The 14,090-nt window shown below is 38.2% G+C and overlaps 1 long non-coding RNA gene across 2 annotated transcripts in view; it reads left to right on the top strand.

Moving 5' to 3' along the window:
* The first annotated feature begins 7,148 nt into the window (after positions 1-7,148).
* Positions 7,149-14,090, top strand: part of LOC119046184 (uncharacterized) — a 42,221-nt gene continuing 35,279 nt past the window's right edge. Inside the window, exons 1-2 of one of the 2 annotated variants that reach the window (XR_005081929.2) lie at positions 7,149-7,574; positions 9,556-9,684. This is a non-coding gene — a long non-coding RNA (uncharacterized LOC119046184). The remainder of the gene's footprint in view (positions 7,575-9,555; positions 9,685-14,090) is intronic. The other variant, XR_005081928.2, reaches the window with a different exon arrangement.

Raw genomic sequence — 14,090 nt, forward strand, 5'->3', positions numbered from 1 at the left:
TGTTTTATTTCTAGTGCTACTATTATTAATTTATTAGAATTTTTGTTGACCTTTGTGGACCACACTGGCTCATCTGATCAAGGTCTTCATGGGGCAATGCATGCGGATGCCGACGGTTCCTTCCCTTTGTGCCTCTGGGAAATGAGAAAACTCATAACTCACCACATTTTTGAGAAGTCTGGTATATTTTTACAAAACTGTATGATTTACTGTTTGCCTCTGAGCTCTTTAAGAGCAGGGACTGCATTAAATTTATCTTTCTATCACCTGGGCTCAACAAAGAATGCACAACAGATTCCTGATAAATGCATATGCAATAAATAAATGCTGACGTGTTAAATTTCACTTGCTGCCTTTCTACTTATAGAAACTTATTAAAATGTATTCCACTTGCTATTCTGTTATTCAGCAAAGATTTTCTTTTTCAAGAAAATTCACATTAACTTCCATATTGGAAGAGTTTGATAATGAAACATTTTATTTTAAAAATAGTTAATTAAATTGATGTTAGTACCAATACATGGATAATTGATGTTTTTATTTTGTATTATTTTGCTAGAACTGCGATAACAAAATACCACAGACTGGGTGGCTTAAACAACAAAAGTTTATCTGCTTGAAGTTATGGAGGATAGAAGTCCAAGTTCAAGGTCCTGGCAGGACTGGTTTCTCCTGAGGCCTCTCTCCTTGTCTTGCAGCTGGCTGCTTTATCGCTGTCCTCACGTGGCCTTTTCTCCATGTACACACGTGCCCCTGGTGTCTCTCTGTGTGTTCAAATGCTCACTTCTCACAAGGTCACCAGTCAGAATGAATTAGAGCTCAGCCCAATGGCCTCACTTTAACTTGATTACCTTTTTAAAGGTGTTATCCTAAATCCAGTCACATTTTGGGGTATTGAGAGTTAGGGCTTTAACATAATTGGAGGGGAACATAACTTGCCCCATAACATATATTTTAGTTTGAAATTCTAATTCGTTAACAACAAGAAATTAGATCTATTTTTGAGCAATGACTGTAGGTCAGTTATTAACACACACGCACACACATAAGATAAATATGTTATTTACTGATGAAGAAACTGAAGCTTGAAGAAGACAATTTGACAGAGATTCCAGAGGCTGTGTGATGGGGTAGGATTTAAATCCAGATCTGCATGACTTGAAGGCCTGTTCTCTGAACAACTACACACTGTTCCACCCCTCACAGGATGATTGATTGAGAACATATGAAATAGAATAGCGCATGCAAAACCCTTGGCACAGTGTCCAACCCAGAGTGACTCAGCCACTGCCTGTTTGCTTCCCCGGACACCACAGGATAATAGCATTTGAATCACCCCTTTCTGGTTCTCCTGGTTTTTCTGGAATGCCAGTTTGGAACACACTTCTTTAAAAGTGTCAAAGCCTGTTCAGTCTTCCAGTAGGTACCTCGGTGTACATATGAATTCACAAGAGCCAGATAATGAAAATGCTTTTAAGTTTAAAAATAGTTTTCACAATTCTAATGCTTAGCAACTAGAATTGAAAAGGGAAAGCAAAGCACAGTAACATTCCTTTTCCTTTAAAGACTGTTCTGTTTATAAAACCATCTCTAGCTGTGAGTGCTTTAAACCAGTGGGAATTAAGGCAAAATATAATAAATTCCAAGGTTAACATAGCAGCAAGTTAACTATGCACGATCTCTACCATGAATAGTATTTATCGATTCATAGAGGTAAAGGTTGATGGTAAAATCAAATATATATGGTGAAATGAAAATTAACTCCCAAAACTAAGAAAACACTTGAGAAATGCACTCAAAGAGAATTCTAAACAGAATCTCTCCTTTTGTTATTTCACTGGTTACTGCTGTAAATGCTGTCTCAAAATGCCTAAGAGTAATGACAAGTCAGGCTTGGTGGTGAAATCTGTAATCTTCTTAGAAATGCCCCAGCATAGACCGTGTAATATCACACACATATCTGTCAGTTTTAGCTTTAATCCAAGGGGCAGGTGGTTGCCTCAGTGAAGGTGATAGAAATGGGCAGCAAGCAGTTCATCAGGAGAGGCCACTTTTCACAGGTAACCAGTACCAGGGTGTCAGCTGTCGGCCCTTCGATACCTGAGACTCAGCTAATTGTATACTAATGTCACAAGTGGTTTTTATCTAGGAAACTCCTGGGTTATTTTTGGCATGATGAGTGTTAGAAATGGGCCGTCACTGGTAACATTAAAAGTGTTCATCAATCCCCAAGGTCTTTTAAAAACACTTTCTACATTGGGGTGAATCTGGCCAATCCCGCAACTCGTGCCAGTAGGGAGGGAACCGGAACGTGGATGCATAGAATGCTGTGTCCATTCACTGCTTCTGTGACTGACTGGCTGTCCAGGGCAGACTGGAAAGGAGAGAATCCTGCCTGTGAGTTACTGTTTTCTCTCTCCCACACAAACTTCCATGCAGAATGCCTAAAGAACAGAGGGCTGGCATGTCTTCTGTTGGTTATAAGAGCTATTTTTGAAACTGCTTGTTAAAAAAGTTTGTTAAATAAATGTCTATATGTGAGACAAAAGTAGATCTGAGATTTATTTTCATTACAAGGTGGTAGCCAGTTTGTTGGGGAGGAGCTAACCTTTTCCTACCCAAGCTCTTTTGGGGTCAGATAGACTTCAAGAGGTATATATGATCAAAGTGGCTTAGGTCAGCCAGAATAGCATTTTAATGGATTTCTTCTTTAATTTCAATCTTTAGTTTTATGTGGGAATGTTATGATGATTCATAGAAAAAAATAATAATGTTATTATTTATATAATTTTGAGTATATTTTAATAATACTAAACATGAGATCATATAAATCAATATTTTGTTTCTTAGTTTTCAATTAACATTCTTTTACCTTTCTAGAAAAAAAAAGGGAAAACAGCAAAGAGTTGCCTTGAAATATTATAAATTAAAAAAAGCTTTGTCTTCAAGAGAACAAAGAATTCAGAGGAAAAGAAGCAGGAACCAGTGCTTTAGCCTTCGTTAAATTTCATAAGCCATTTTGTTGAGGGTTTGGCAGAACACAAAATGCTTTTGCCAAATTGTTCCCTCATTATTTAAAGCCACATGTTCTATGAAAAGGATTTAATGCATAAGTTACAAATGTTTTTATAAATATGTTTTACTAGGGAGAGATTATTGAACTAAGGTAACCAAGCCTAAACATCAGCCCATTATAACACAAATCTCGGTATTGTTTTAATTAATCAGCCACTTATTTAAGGTATGAGGGAATGGAACATTTACAGAGAACATGGAATTTAGTTGAACCACAGGGAATTAAGTCCGAATATATTTATCACCACTGAGATGTATTAAGCCTTGAAATATATTAGAAATGTACCATAGATTCATCAGGCAAATAAAAATTCAGTTGGAGGGATTTGGGCAAGATGCAGCCTCATTTGGCCACAGTTTATGCTCTTGCAAAATTTAAGGTTTGGTGTATGTTGATGAATCCCAATCTATTCATATTAAAGACCACCTTTATTATTCACTCACTCCCCATGGGCCCTATGTTTGGAAATTTTGCTAACCAAATTGCATCTAATGAAGAATAAATACTTTTTCAGATTTTATTAATGAAACATGTTCATCGCTGCTTCTGATAAGCACAAAGTATGCAGCATTACCACGCTGGGTGCATACGGTTTCAGCCAAAGCCAAAGAAATATGATATTTCGGTTAACCTGTTCAGATTGACTGTGGTAAAATTTATTATTTCTATCAGACATTGTAAAATATAGGCGGTGCCTGTTATAGGAGGATAATTGGTTCCAGAAAAGGGCTGTTGAAAGCAAGAGAGGTCACACTGCCTTGAATGCTGAAGTTTAAAGTTAAGAAAATAAGTTTATTCTATTTCCATTATACTTGTAGCTAAAGGTATATCTGAACCTAAGGGTATCAGAATAATAAAGGGAGTGATAAAAATGCTGTTTGTTTCATTTGGGTGTCATTTTTTTTTTCAAGAAGCCTTCATTTCACACTCAACTTTTTCTGCAAACTTGCAAAAAGGGTCCTTTTTTTGTGGGGTGGGCAGGGAGGTTCAAAATAGTGGAAGCCCAAAGACCTCCTTAATCCTTTGATATTTAAATTGTTCTCTTTTTGCTGATCCATCATCCTTGTCTGGATCTTTGACTTAGGTTTGGAGTTGATTCCGCGTTGCATTTGCATTAAGTTGTTGAAAGGGCATGACCCTGTAGTAACCACCAAAGAGAACAACGATATTGAAGCTGACGCTGGATCTAGGGCTAGCACTGGAGTAGAGCAGGACTCTGTTTTTGTAAGTTGTTAATGTATGTGTTTTTTTCATAGTACAACTACTTTCCCTTTGTCGCTTTGTTACGTGGTGTTCCCGACAGCAGTCTCTGGAGGAGCTCCTGTAAGGAAAATAGCTCGTTGTCTATCCTCCTTTGAAAAGCATCATTAGCTTCACTGGCCCAGGAACCGCAGGTGGGAATGATTAGATCCTTATTCTGGCCCTTCCGACTGTAATGTTCTACGCATTTAGTCACCTGCTCTTTGTCTGATATGGAGGTTGACGGACTGAGGAGTTGTTATTTGCCATAGGCCAGGTGGCCTGCAATAGGCAAAGCAGAGTTCTGGCTTTTTATTTGACACATAAGCATAGTACTTATGGTTTTGTTAATTCAACTTGTGTTTTGTCTTTAAACTTCAAGATATTATAATCTGATTAACTCGAAATGCTAAGTATTAAAAACCACAACTGTTTTTTCCTCAGGAAACCTCGTGGGTTTTAAAAGAATATCTTTTAAAATGTTAAATTCTATTAATTTTAATCAAATCTTTCTAGTCTGAAGATCAAAATAAAGCTGAGACACTAACACTTCAGAACAGCATACTTTGGGACAAGTGAACCAAGGGAATCTCGTTTGTTAAAATGTTTCGAGGACTTAGTGCCACCTGGTTGAAGTTAAAACAAGGCCCTGTAGGTTGAACCTTCAGGACACCCGGGATGGGACCTAGAGGGTGCAGCTCAGTGGATTGAGTGCCAGCCTGTGAACCGAAAGTTCGCCGGTTCGACTCCCAGTTAGGGAACATGCCTGGGTTGTGGACCAGGTCCCCAGCTGGGGGTGTGTGGGAGGCATCCGACTGATGTATCTCCCACACACTGATGTTTCTCTCCTCTCGTTCTCCCTCCCTTCCCTTATCTCTAAAAGTAAATAAATAAAATCTTTATTTAAAAAAAGATACCAGGGATGGGAGGGAGGGAGAGAAAAGGAATTAGTTTTAGTACTAGAACCTGAGGTGACCCACAGTTTAATTTCACCCTAAATTAAATTATAGAATATTTCCCTTAGAAACTGATCTATATGATGCTTTTTTCCTTGGATATCTTGAAAGGAAATTCACAAATAGCAACCTTCTACTGCTGTTCTTCCCAATCTTCTTATTTAAACAGAAAAACAGGAGAAAAGAAACTTAATCTGACTTTGGGTCATGTATGAACAGTATCATAGCGAAGTCCTCTGCATGTTCTAGTCAACCCTCATGACCACGTTTTGATAACCTCTCTTACAGGGTATCAGGAGTTTTTTCTTTCTTTTTGCTTTTTCAAATTCATGAAAAGCTTATCTTTCCACTACTCACTAATGGGTCTATCAGATGATAAACTGTGAAGTGAAGGCCTTTTCATTTACAATGGTGAAGAGGAGGGTCAGTAAGAGGAGATTTAGGAATATACGAGTTACTTCTTCCTTAATGGTGATACTGTTAAATTTAGGTTATATACATGACATGCTTGTGGGAAATCCTGAGGGAATTAAGAAAGGTTTTAACATTTTAAAAAAGAATTACTAATAGATGCACTAACAGCCTTTACTTTTTCATATGGCAGCTGGATAGAGAGTGATCAGGTGCACGGGTCTGAAGCTGGACCGCCTGGGCTCCATCGCTCCCCGGCTGTACCAACTGGAGCGAGCTGCTGAACCTCAATGGGCCTCGGTTTCTATCTTTCAAGTATAGGGATAACTGCCCTGGCTGGTGTGGCTCAGGGGGCTGAGTGTTGGCCTGAGAACCCAAGCATTGCTAGTTAGATCCCCAGCCAGGGCACATGCCTGGGTTGCAGGCCAGGTCCCCATCCGGGGTGGGGGGCATGTGAGAGGCAACCACACACTGACCTTCCTCTCCCTCTCCTTCTCCCTCCCTCTCTCTCTAAAAATAAATAAATATAACCTTTTAAAAAATCGCAGAGTGATGAATCTACACAGTCATCAGGCGCCCTCCAAAAAAACAAGCAAACAAACAAACAAACAAAAAAACCCAAATAGAGATAATATAGGCTCTAGCCTGGTAGCTCAGTTGGTTAGAGTGTTGTCCCCATTCACGGAGGTTTGGGGTTCTATCCCCAGTCAGGGCACATATAAGAGTCAACCAATCAAGGCAAAAATAAGCGGAACAACAAACCGACATTTCTCTTTCTTAATCTCTCTCTAAAATCAATTTTAAAAAGAATGGGGATAGTAGGGATAATAATAATGCCTACTTCTTTGAGGTGTTGAGAAGATGAAATGAGGTAATGTATATGAAGCTCTTAGAACAGCGGCAGGCACATGTCAACTTCTCTAGTAGTGTTAGTGTCATTTTTATACATTTCTCCTTGTAAATCCCTGATAGACATGTAAATGAATAACTCCACAGATCTTATTTTATAATTAGAGAGACAGGGAAATCACCAATAGGGTAAAAAATCAAGGTCAGTTTATAGCTTTGCATCTGTAGAATCTGGTGCCATTAAAAAAGGAGTATAAATATCTCTAAGTGTGTGAAGAGCTTGAACAACAAATGTGTGGGAAAGACTCTGGCGAGGTTGGTGGGAAAAATTCAGTCGATCAGTGGTTTAAAAAAAGGGCAGAGCACCCTTGTCTGAGAGACTGCAGGAAGTGCAACTTCATCCTTGATAGTCTGATGGGAAAGAACAGGGTTTCCTAAAGCTGGTTCCCCAGACCAGCAGCGTCAGCATCACCCAAAGAACAACTTAGGAATGCATGTTCTCAGGCCCCACCCCAAACTTGCTCAATCGGAGACTCTGGGAGTAAGCTCGTCTGTCTTCGCTTTCACAAGCCCTCTGCACTCAAGTTCCTGAGCATTGAAAGGCAGAGATCACATGAAGGTTGAAAAAATCTCCCTCTGTGGTTCTAATTCTGACAAATATGCACATTTACTGCTCCAAAAGGTGAAGAACCACTACCTAGATAAAAATCCACTGGAATTAAAGAGAAACAAAACAAATTTTGAGAAAAAAAATGATGAGGGAAGATGAGTTTTAAATTTTTGTTTATCTCTTTATCTACCTATTGATGAAAGCCCTCATTTTGATAACTTAAACTTGAACTCAGAATCACCCAACGCTATCTTCAAAAACCCAGAATGGTTGAAAAATCAATGCTGCTCTGTGAAAGGCTTTTGTATCTCTAGTTCTGCTTTTTGAGCTGAAATGGAAGTTACTTGTCTTCCTGTCAGTCCCACAACCAGCCTGCAACCTCCAAAGCATTTCTATATCTTGGGCTTCTCTGTATTTTTGAAGGTGACCTAAGGTAAGCACTGAAAAATGTGTTTCAAAATAACTAATTGATTAAGGAAGCCAAATATTGTTACTTAGGAAAAAGTAGTTGCTGAATTAACAAGGAGATGCTAGAACTAACATTTTACTTTCCATGTGCAATTTAAAAAATAATTTTAAAAATCTGCAAAAGAAATGTTTTTAGCAGGCATATTACTTTATAATGCAATCTCTACTGTATTTTTTTCCATTACCCGCCTCTCCCCAGCAGGCAGATTCTTTAGAAATAAGTAAAGAAAATAAAGTGTCAGATTTAAGTAATATTGTCAGATCTTATTTTTAAAGAGACAGCTGAAATTAACTGCTTCCCAAGTATATGTCATAATTCTTAGCAGAATGTATTTATATTTCCATGACATGACATAGCAAATCACATGGAAAATATATTTCATTTTAATGTGGTGGCAAGACATAAAAATAGTTCCTCTAATTAAAAGGAAATTTTATTGTTTTTGTTGATGGATGTGAAGAATTATTTCAAAAGTTAGGAGAATGAGAGTACTGGGGGAAAGACAAATTTAGATTCCCTTGAGTCACTGGGCTAGAATCCTAGAGAAATGGTACACTCACAGCCTTGCAGGGAGAAGACTGGCATTCGCCTGTGTGGGTTCTCAGAAGTGCACAGCCGATGGCCAGACGGTGGCGGTTTGGGAAAAGGCTGGCTGTCAGCTCCGAGAATATTCAGGTTGCCTCCAGATGTTCCGTGGGGGCTGGGACCGGAGAAGGCCTCGTCTGACCAAAGACAGAACCTTGGTTAAGAACTTATTTAGAACAATTCACCTAAATAATGGGGGGAATATAAAAAGGTTTTGTAATAGTTACTCTAATGGCTAGTAGCTATACAATATAGGAAAATGTGTCTGAAATCTTTGAAGTCATACTTTTGAACATTCTAGTAAATGGAGTTAGAGAAATGCTGCTTTGATCAGATGACTAGGATATTTTGGGAATCTTACAGGTTCAAAAGAAAAAAAAGAAAACAGATCTATAGCTATATCTCCAGCTTCACTGTTTTCAGCCTCTAAGTCTGCCAAGGGGCTGGCTCTTCATGCCCCAGCCGGGGACACCATCACTTCGAGGAACAAGTACCCTTGGTCCACTGGTTGTTCCCAGAGTCAATGGTACCCTTTTAGCAGGTTCTACACATTTAACCCTGCTGTTGTCCTTAAACCTTGTAAATAGCAGGGTAGTGGTAGTTGAATCATAGGTATATAAATGTGGAAAATCCAGTCTGGCTTAGCTGGCTCGAAGCACCACGGGCATGGTGCTTTCTTTAGACATTAAATTAGTAGAAATCTGCAGGCTAAAATGGTTATCAGTTCCATTATGATGTGTAAGTGTGGGTGTCAACTTAACTAAACTGCATGGCAGAATAGCATCTATGCTCTCCAGCCCATGCTGAGAGCCAGGACACATCCACTAAGCTTCAGAATAGAAGGTGTCTTTCAGTATTCTCTTGAGGTAGCTTCAGAGACCTGGCTTTTACAACTCCATGGCCATCAGCAAAATGGCTTCGTTCATTGGACGAGTATTGGAAATTCTCTCTCTCTCAGTTTCAGAGGGATGTGAGATTGGTGAGATTGTGGACCATGCCCTCTAGATGCAAATCCTGCCTTTCCTTCCTTCATGCCTGAAGATGGTGAGAGCAAAGCTTGCTTGCCTAAAGGCGAGTATGTTGATGTGCTCCTTGTTTTTAAACACGCCCTATAGGTAAAGAGCCTTATACAGATCTAAGATTTTGATGACTCCTGGCCATTGATAAAAAAAAGAAACTTGGGGGATAGTATAGATGAGGAAATTGAGGTCTGGCAACTGGTTCATGACAGACTTCTGGAGGAAAAGCAAAGGTTCCCGATCACAGTGTCTTCCATGGTGAGCCATCTTCAAGACTTTGGAGTTCACAGAGTATGCAGGGACTTAACTTTAGTTCCCTCTTGACTTTACTTTTGGTCCAGAACAGGTGTTCAACCAGTTTCCTCATCCTTGGAGGAGGGAGCAGAGCCATTCCTACCCAACCCACGGAGGCTGAGAGTGAGGAAAGGAAGCCACGGTCCTCTCGTCCAAGGAAGCATCCGAGGAAGCGTGTAAGTGAACACAGCAGGACACCACAGCTGTTACCTGATTTCCTCCAACCCAGTTGTGCATTTAAAAGCTTTTTTCACATTACAATTTTTACTCTTGTATGCTCAAGCTTTTCCAAACAGGTTCCCTGTTAATTCTCTAAGTTTAACCTCACTGTTAGCCCTCTGTTTGAAGATGCTTTAGAGAGTGCTAAGAGCCTAGATACTGCAGCCGGTGTTGAAAGCTGGTTACACTGCCCGATCTTTGGTGAATTATTTAGCCCATCTGTACCAATCATTTAGCCCATCTGTACCACAGTTGTATGATATGTAAAATAAGGATATTAGCAACATCTTGATAAATTCCTTGTGAAGACTGTATAATTCATACATGCAATACACACAATGGTGCCTTGTTCCTATTAAACCACCAATAAGTGTTAGTGATCATGAGGAAACTGGAGCTCTGAGAGGTGAAGTGACTGAGAGGCTAAATTCCACCAGACTCTCAAGGTCACAAGGCTAGTAAGTGATGGTGTCAGTTCCTGTATGCTACTTCAATTATGTCAACTTGAGTACTCTTTTTTAATCATAGAATGCTATGAATATTTAAATATACATATGGTGAGAGAGAGGAGAGGAGGGAAAGAGGCCCACTACATTTGTATGAAATTATAATGGGTCCCATTGTCTTATAATTATGCATGAATATTTTTGTCTGTGAAATGAGCTTTCTGGGGACAGGGACCTTGTCTGTTTTTTTTTATTTTTCATTTTACTGAAACCAGGTACTTAAAGTGCCTGCTGATATGTAATGTTGTGGAATGAAAGAATGGAAGAATAATTGAGGGAATGAAGACAGGAATGAATGAATAAATGAATGCGAGGACAGGTATGATTAATATTAAAGAAGCACTCTAGATCTCATGAATTAAAGCACATAGTCTGGAGAGGTATATGTGACAATAAACCCCACACCATGTCACAATGCCACTAGGAGCAAAGCACTCGATACAAAAAAAATCTACCATCAGCACAGCCTAAAGTGGGCTTCTAAAGTACTTATTCGTAGAAAATGATAGTGAAGGGGTCTAACGTAATCAGGTGCCTTATAACATTGGAATTCAGTGTTTCCTTTGCACAGAGCCCCCACTGCCCTTGTCCCACTGTCCAAGGGGACCCTTTCTTTGTTAAGATTTTTCCTTTTCACCTGGATTCTTCAGCAGAAGAATGAAGAGCTATGACAGCTATGCTTTAGCAACCAGCTAACTTTTGTATCCAGCTTGGTGACTCCAATCACTCAGATTTGCTTCTGCCTGCTCACAGACAATAAAGGTTTTTATGATCCATCCTTCCCCCACAACTCCCAAATACAACCACTATTTCCTAACATTCCATGGTTGGCTAGTTGGTGGCCTAATCACCAGCAGCAAATAAAGATTTGAAGTCCATGTAAATGAACAATCCAAGAATAAAAGTCTGTGTGCACCCTGTGAAGTTTCTTAAGCCATGCATCCTCTCAATTCATTTTGTGCTGAAATTATACCCTGCCATAAAAAGCATTTTCCTACCAAAGAGATAGCACGGAGCCCTGAAGCATCCATTTATTATGTATGTTACTTTACTAAGATTTGTAGATCTGTTTGATTTCTCCTAATTTTAGGTTTCCAAATTAATTTAATTAGTTCTTCTCATAAAACCATGATAACTAAATTTCTTCAGCAATTTGCCTCAGAGATGCATAGTAAATTTCCCCTCCCTTCTGCCCTCCTGCCCCAGCTCCTCTGGGGCTTAATTCTTGCCCTTTTCTTCAGCATTTAATGCTTGAGAAGGACCTTTATTTTTAACTCCTATGTTCAAATAGCATAGCCTGATTTATGGTAATGAGTATGTGAGTGAACATTTTTATGCTACATTTTAAATGTTGTGTCAGAATATGCTGTCTTTTCAAACTCTTCCCAAAAATCTTTCTCAATTTCATCTCAAAACTTATCAATACTTTTCAAACTCTCCCCCCCAAAATCAAAGAGGAATACTCTGAAACTCATTTTACAGTAGCATTTTTATAAACTAACAATAAATTGTCTGAAAAGAAATAAAGAAATCAATCCCATTTGCAATAGCATCAAAATTGATAAATTTTAAATTTAACCCAGGAAGTGAAAGATCTTTATTCTGAAAATGATAAGACATTGATGAAAGGAATGGAAACAGACACAAATAAATGGAAAAGTATCCTGGGTTCATGGATTAGGAGAATTAATATTGTTAAAATGCCAATACTAATTAAAGCATCTTTAGGTTGAATAAAATCTGTATCAAGATTCCAATGACTTTTTTACAGAAATAGAAAAAAACACTACTAAAATTTATATGTAACCAGAAAAGACTCCAAATAGCTAAAAAAATCCTGAGAAAGAACAAACCTGGAGGCCTCAAGCTTCCTTATTATAAACTATTCTACAGAGATAAAGTAATTAAAATAGTATGGAAAAGGCAGAAAAACAGACAAATAGACCAATGAAACACAATCAGGATCCCAGAAATAAACCCAAGCATATACAATAAACTAATATTTCACAAAGAAGCTAAGAATACTCACCAAAGAAAAGACAGTATTTTTAATAAATAATGCTGGGAAAACTGGATATTCACATGTAAAAGAATGAAACTATCTTACACTACTCACAAAAATTAACTCGAAATGCATAAAAAACTTAAATGTAAGACCTGAAACCATGAAACTCATAGAAGAAAACAGGAAAAAAGCTTCTTGACAGGGGTATTGGTAATAATTTTTCAGAAATCACACCTAAAGCACCAGCAACAAAATAAAATAAAAATGAGGCAATATCAAACTTAAAAAGCTTTTGTACAATAAAAGAAACCATCAACAAAGTGAAAGACAATCTATGGAATGGGAGAAAATATTTGCAAAACATTTATCTCGTGTGGTTAACATCCAAAATCTATTAATAACTCATACAACTCAATATCAAAAGCCCCAAATAATTCAATTAAAATGGGCAAAGGACCTAAGTAGACATTTTTCCAAAGAAGAGCTATGGAAACCAACAAGTACATTAAAAGATGATCGACGTCACTCATCATTAAGGAAATGCAAATTAAAACTACAATGAGGTATCCCCCAGATTGTAATGCCATGATGAGATTTCACCTTTTAGAATGGCTATCATCAAAATGACAGAGATAACAAATGCTGGGTAGATGTGGAGAAAAGGGAACCCTTGTGCGACCCTGTTTGTGGGATTGTAAATTGGTACAGCCACTGTGGAAGACCCTATGGAGGTTCCTCAAAAAATTAAAACTGGAACTACCATAGGATCCAGCAATTCTACCTCTGGGAATATACCCACAAGAAACAAAATCGCTAACTTGAAAAGATACATGCACTCCCATGCTCATAGCCTCATTATTTACAACAGCCCAGCTGTAGAAACAATGTAAGTGTCTATTGATGAATAAATGTATAAAGAAACTGCGGTATATATACAATGGAATATATACAATGGAATATTATTTCTATCCTTCCATTAAAGAAATGAGAAAAGTTTCCCATTTGTAACAATATGGATGGACTTTGAAGGCACATGCTAAGTGAAATAAGTCAGACAAAGACAAATTCTGCATGATTTAACTTATATGTGGAAGCTTATTTTAAAAAATACCCAACTCATGGAAAAAGACACCTGATTTGTGGTTACCAGAGGCGTGGGAAGGGGGAGAAGGAATTGGAGGAAGGAGGTCAAAAAGTGTGATCCATGTGTAAGATGATCACTAGGGATGGGATGTGCGACAGGATGACTGTAGTTCACGCCGCTTCCTGAGGTGCAAGGAAGTTGTTCAGAGCTGGATCCTGAGAGTTCTCATCACAGGGATAATGTTTTAGTTTTTTAATTGCAGCTATATGCAATGATGAATGCTAACAATTTATCATGGTAGTCCTTTCACAATATATGTAAGTGAAGCCATTACATAGTGATGTGTGTCCATTATTTCTCAATAAAACTGAAAAAACTGCTGCTGACAGTCTGGAGTACCAGTTCTTTATCCAGAGGTGCAACTTGAGCATGGAATCATTGAAAAGTCTTAGAATTTCTTCTGCTTTACTATAGTCCCACAATTCCATCTGCTTTTCCCATCACTAATTGTCATGTGAGTCTGAGGACAAAATCTCAGGATAAACAGGTGGAGGTCTTACCAAGTTTTTGGACTGTAAGACACACCAGACCATAAGACACACCTAGGTTTTGGAGGAGGAAAACAGAAAAAAAATTGAAGCAAAAAATATGGTAAAATATTTAATAACATAAATAACATAATATTTTACCAATGTAAATATAAACAGAACTCAACAGCAGCATTAACAACCATTATTCCTCCCAAATTTGGGGGGTAAATTTGCGTCT

The sequence above is a fragment of the Artibeus jamaicensis genome, unplaced genomic scaffold (assembly GCF_021234435.1).
Source record: "Artibeus jamaicensis isolate MK-2021 breed Jamaican fruit bat unplaced genomic scaffold, CSHL_Jam_final scaffold_474, whole genome shotgun sequence".
Lineage (NCBI taxonomy): Eukaryota > Metazoa > Chordata > Mammalia > Chiroptera > Phyllostomidae > Artibeus > Artibeus jamaicensis.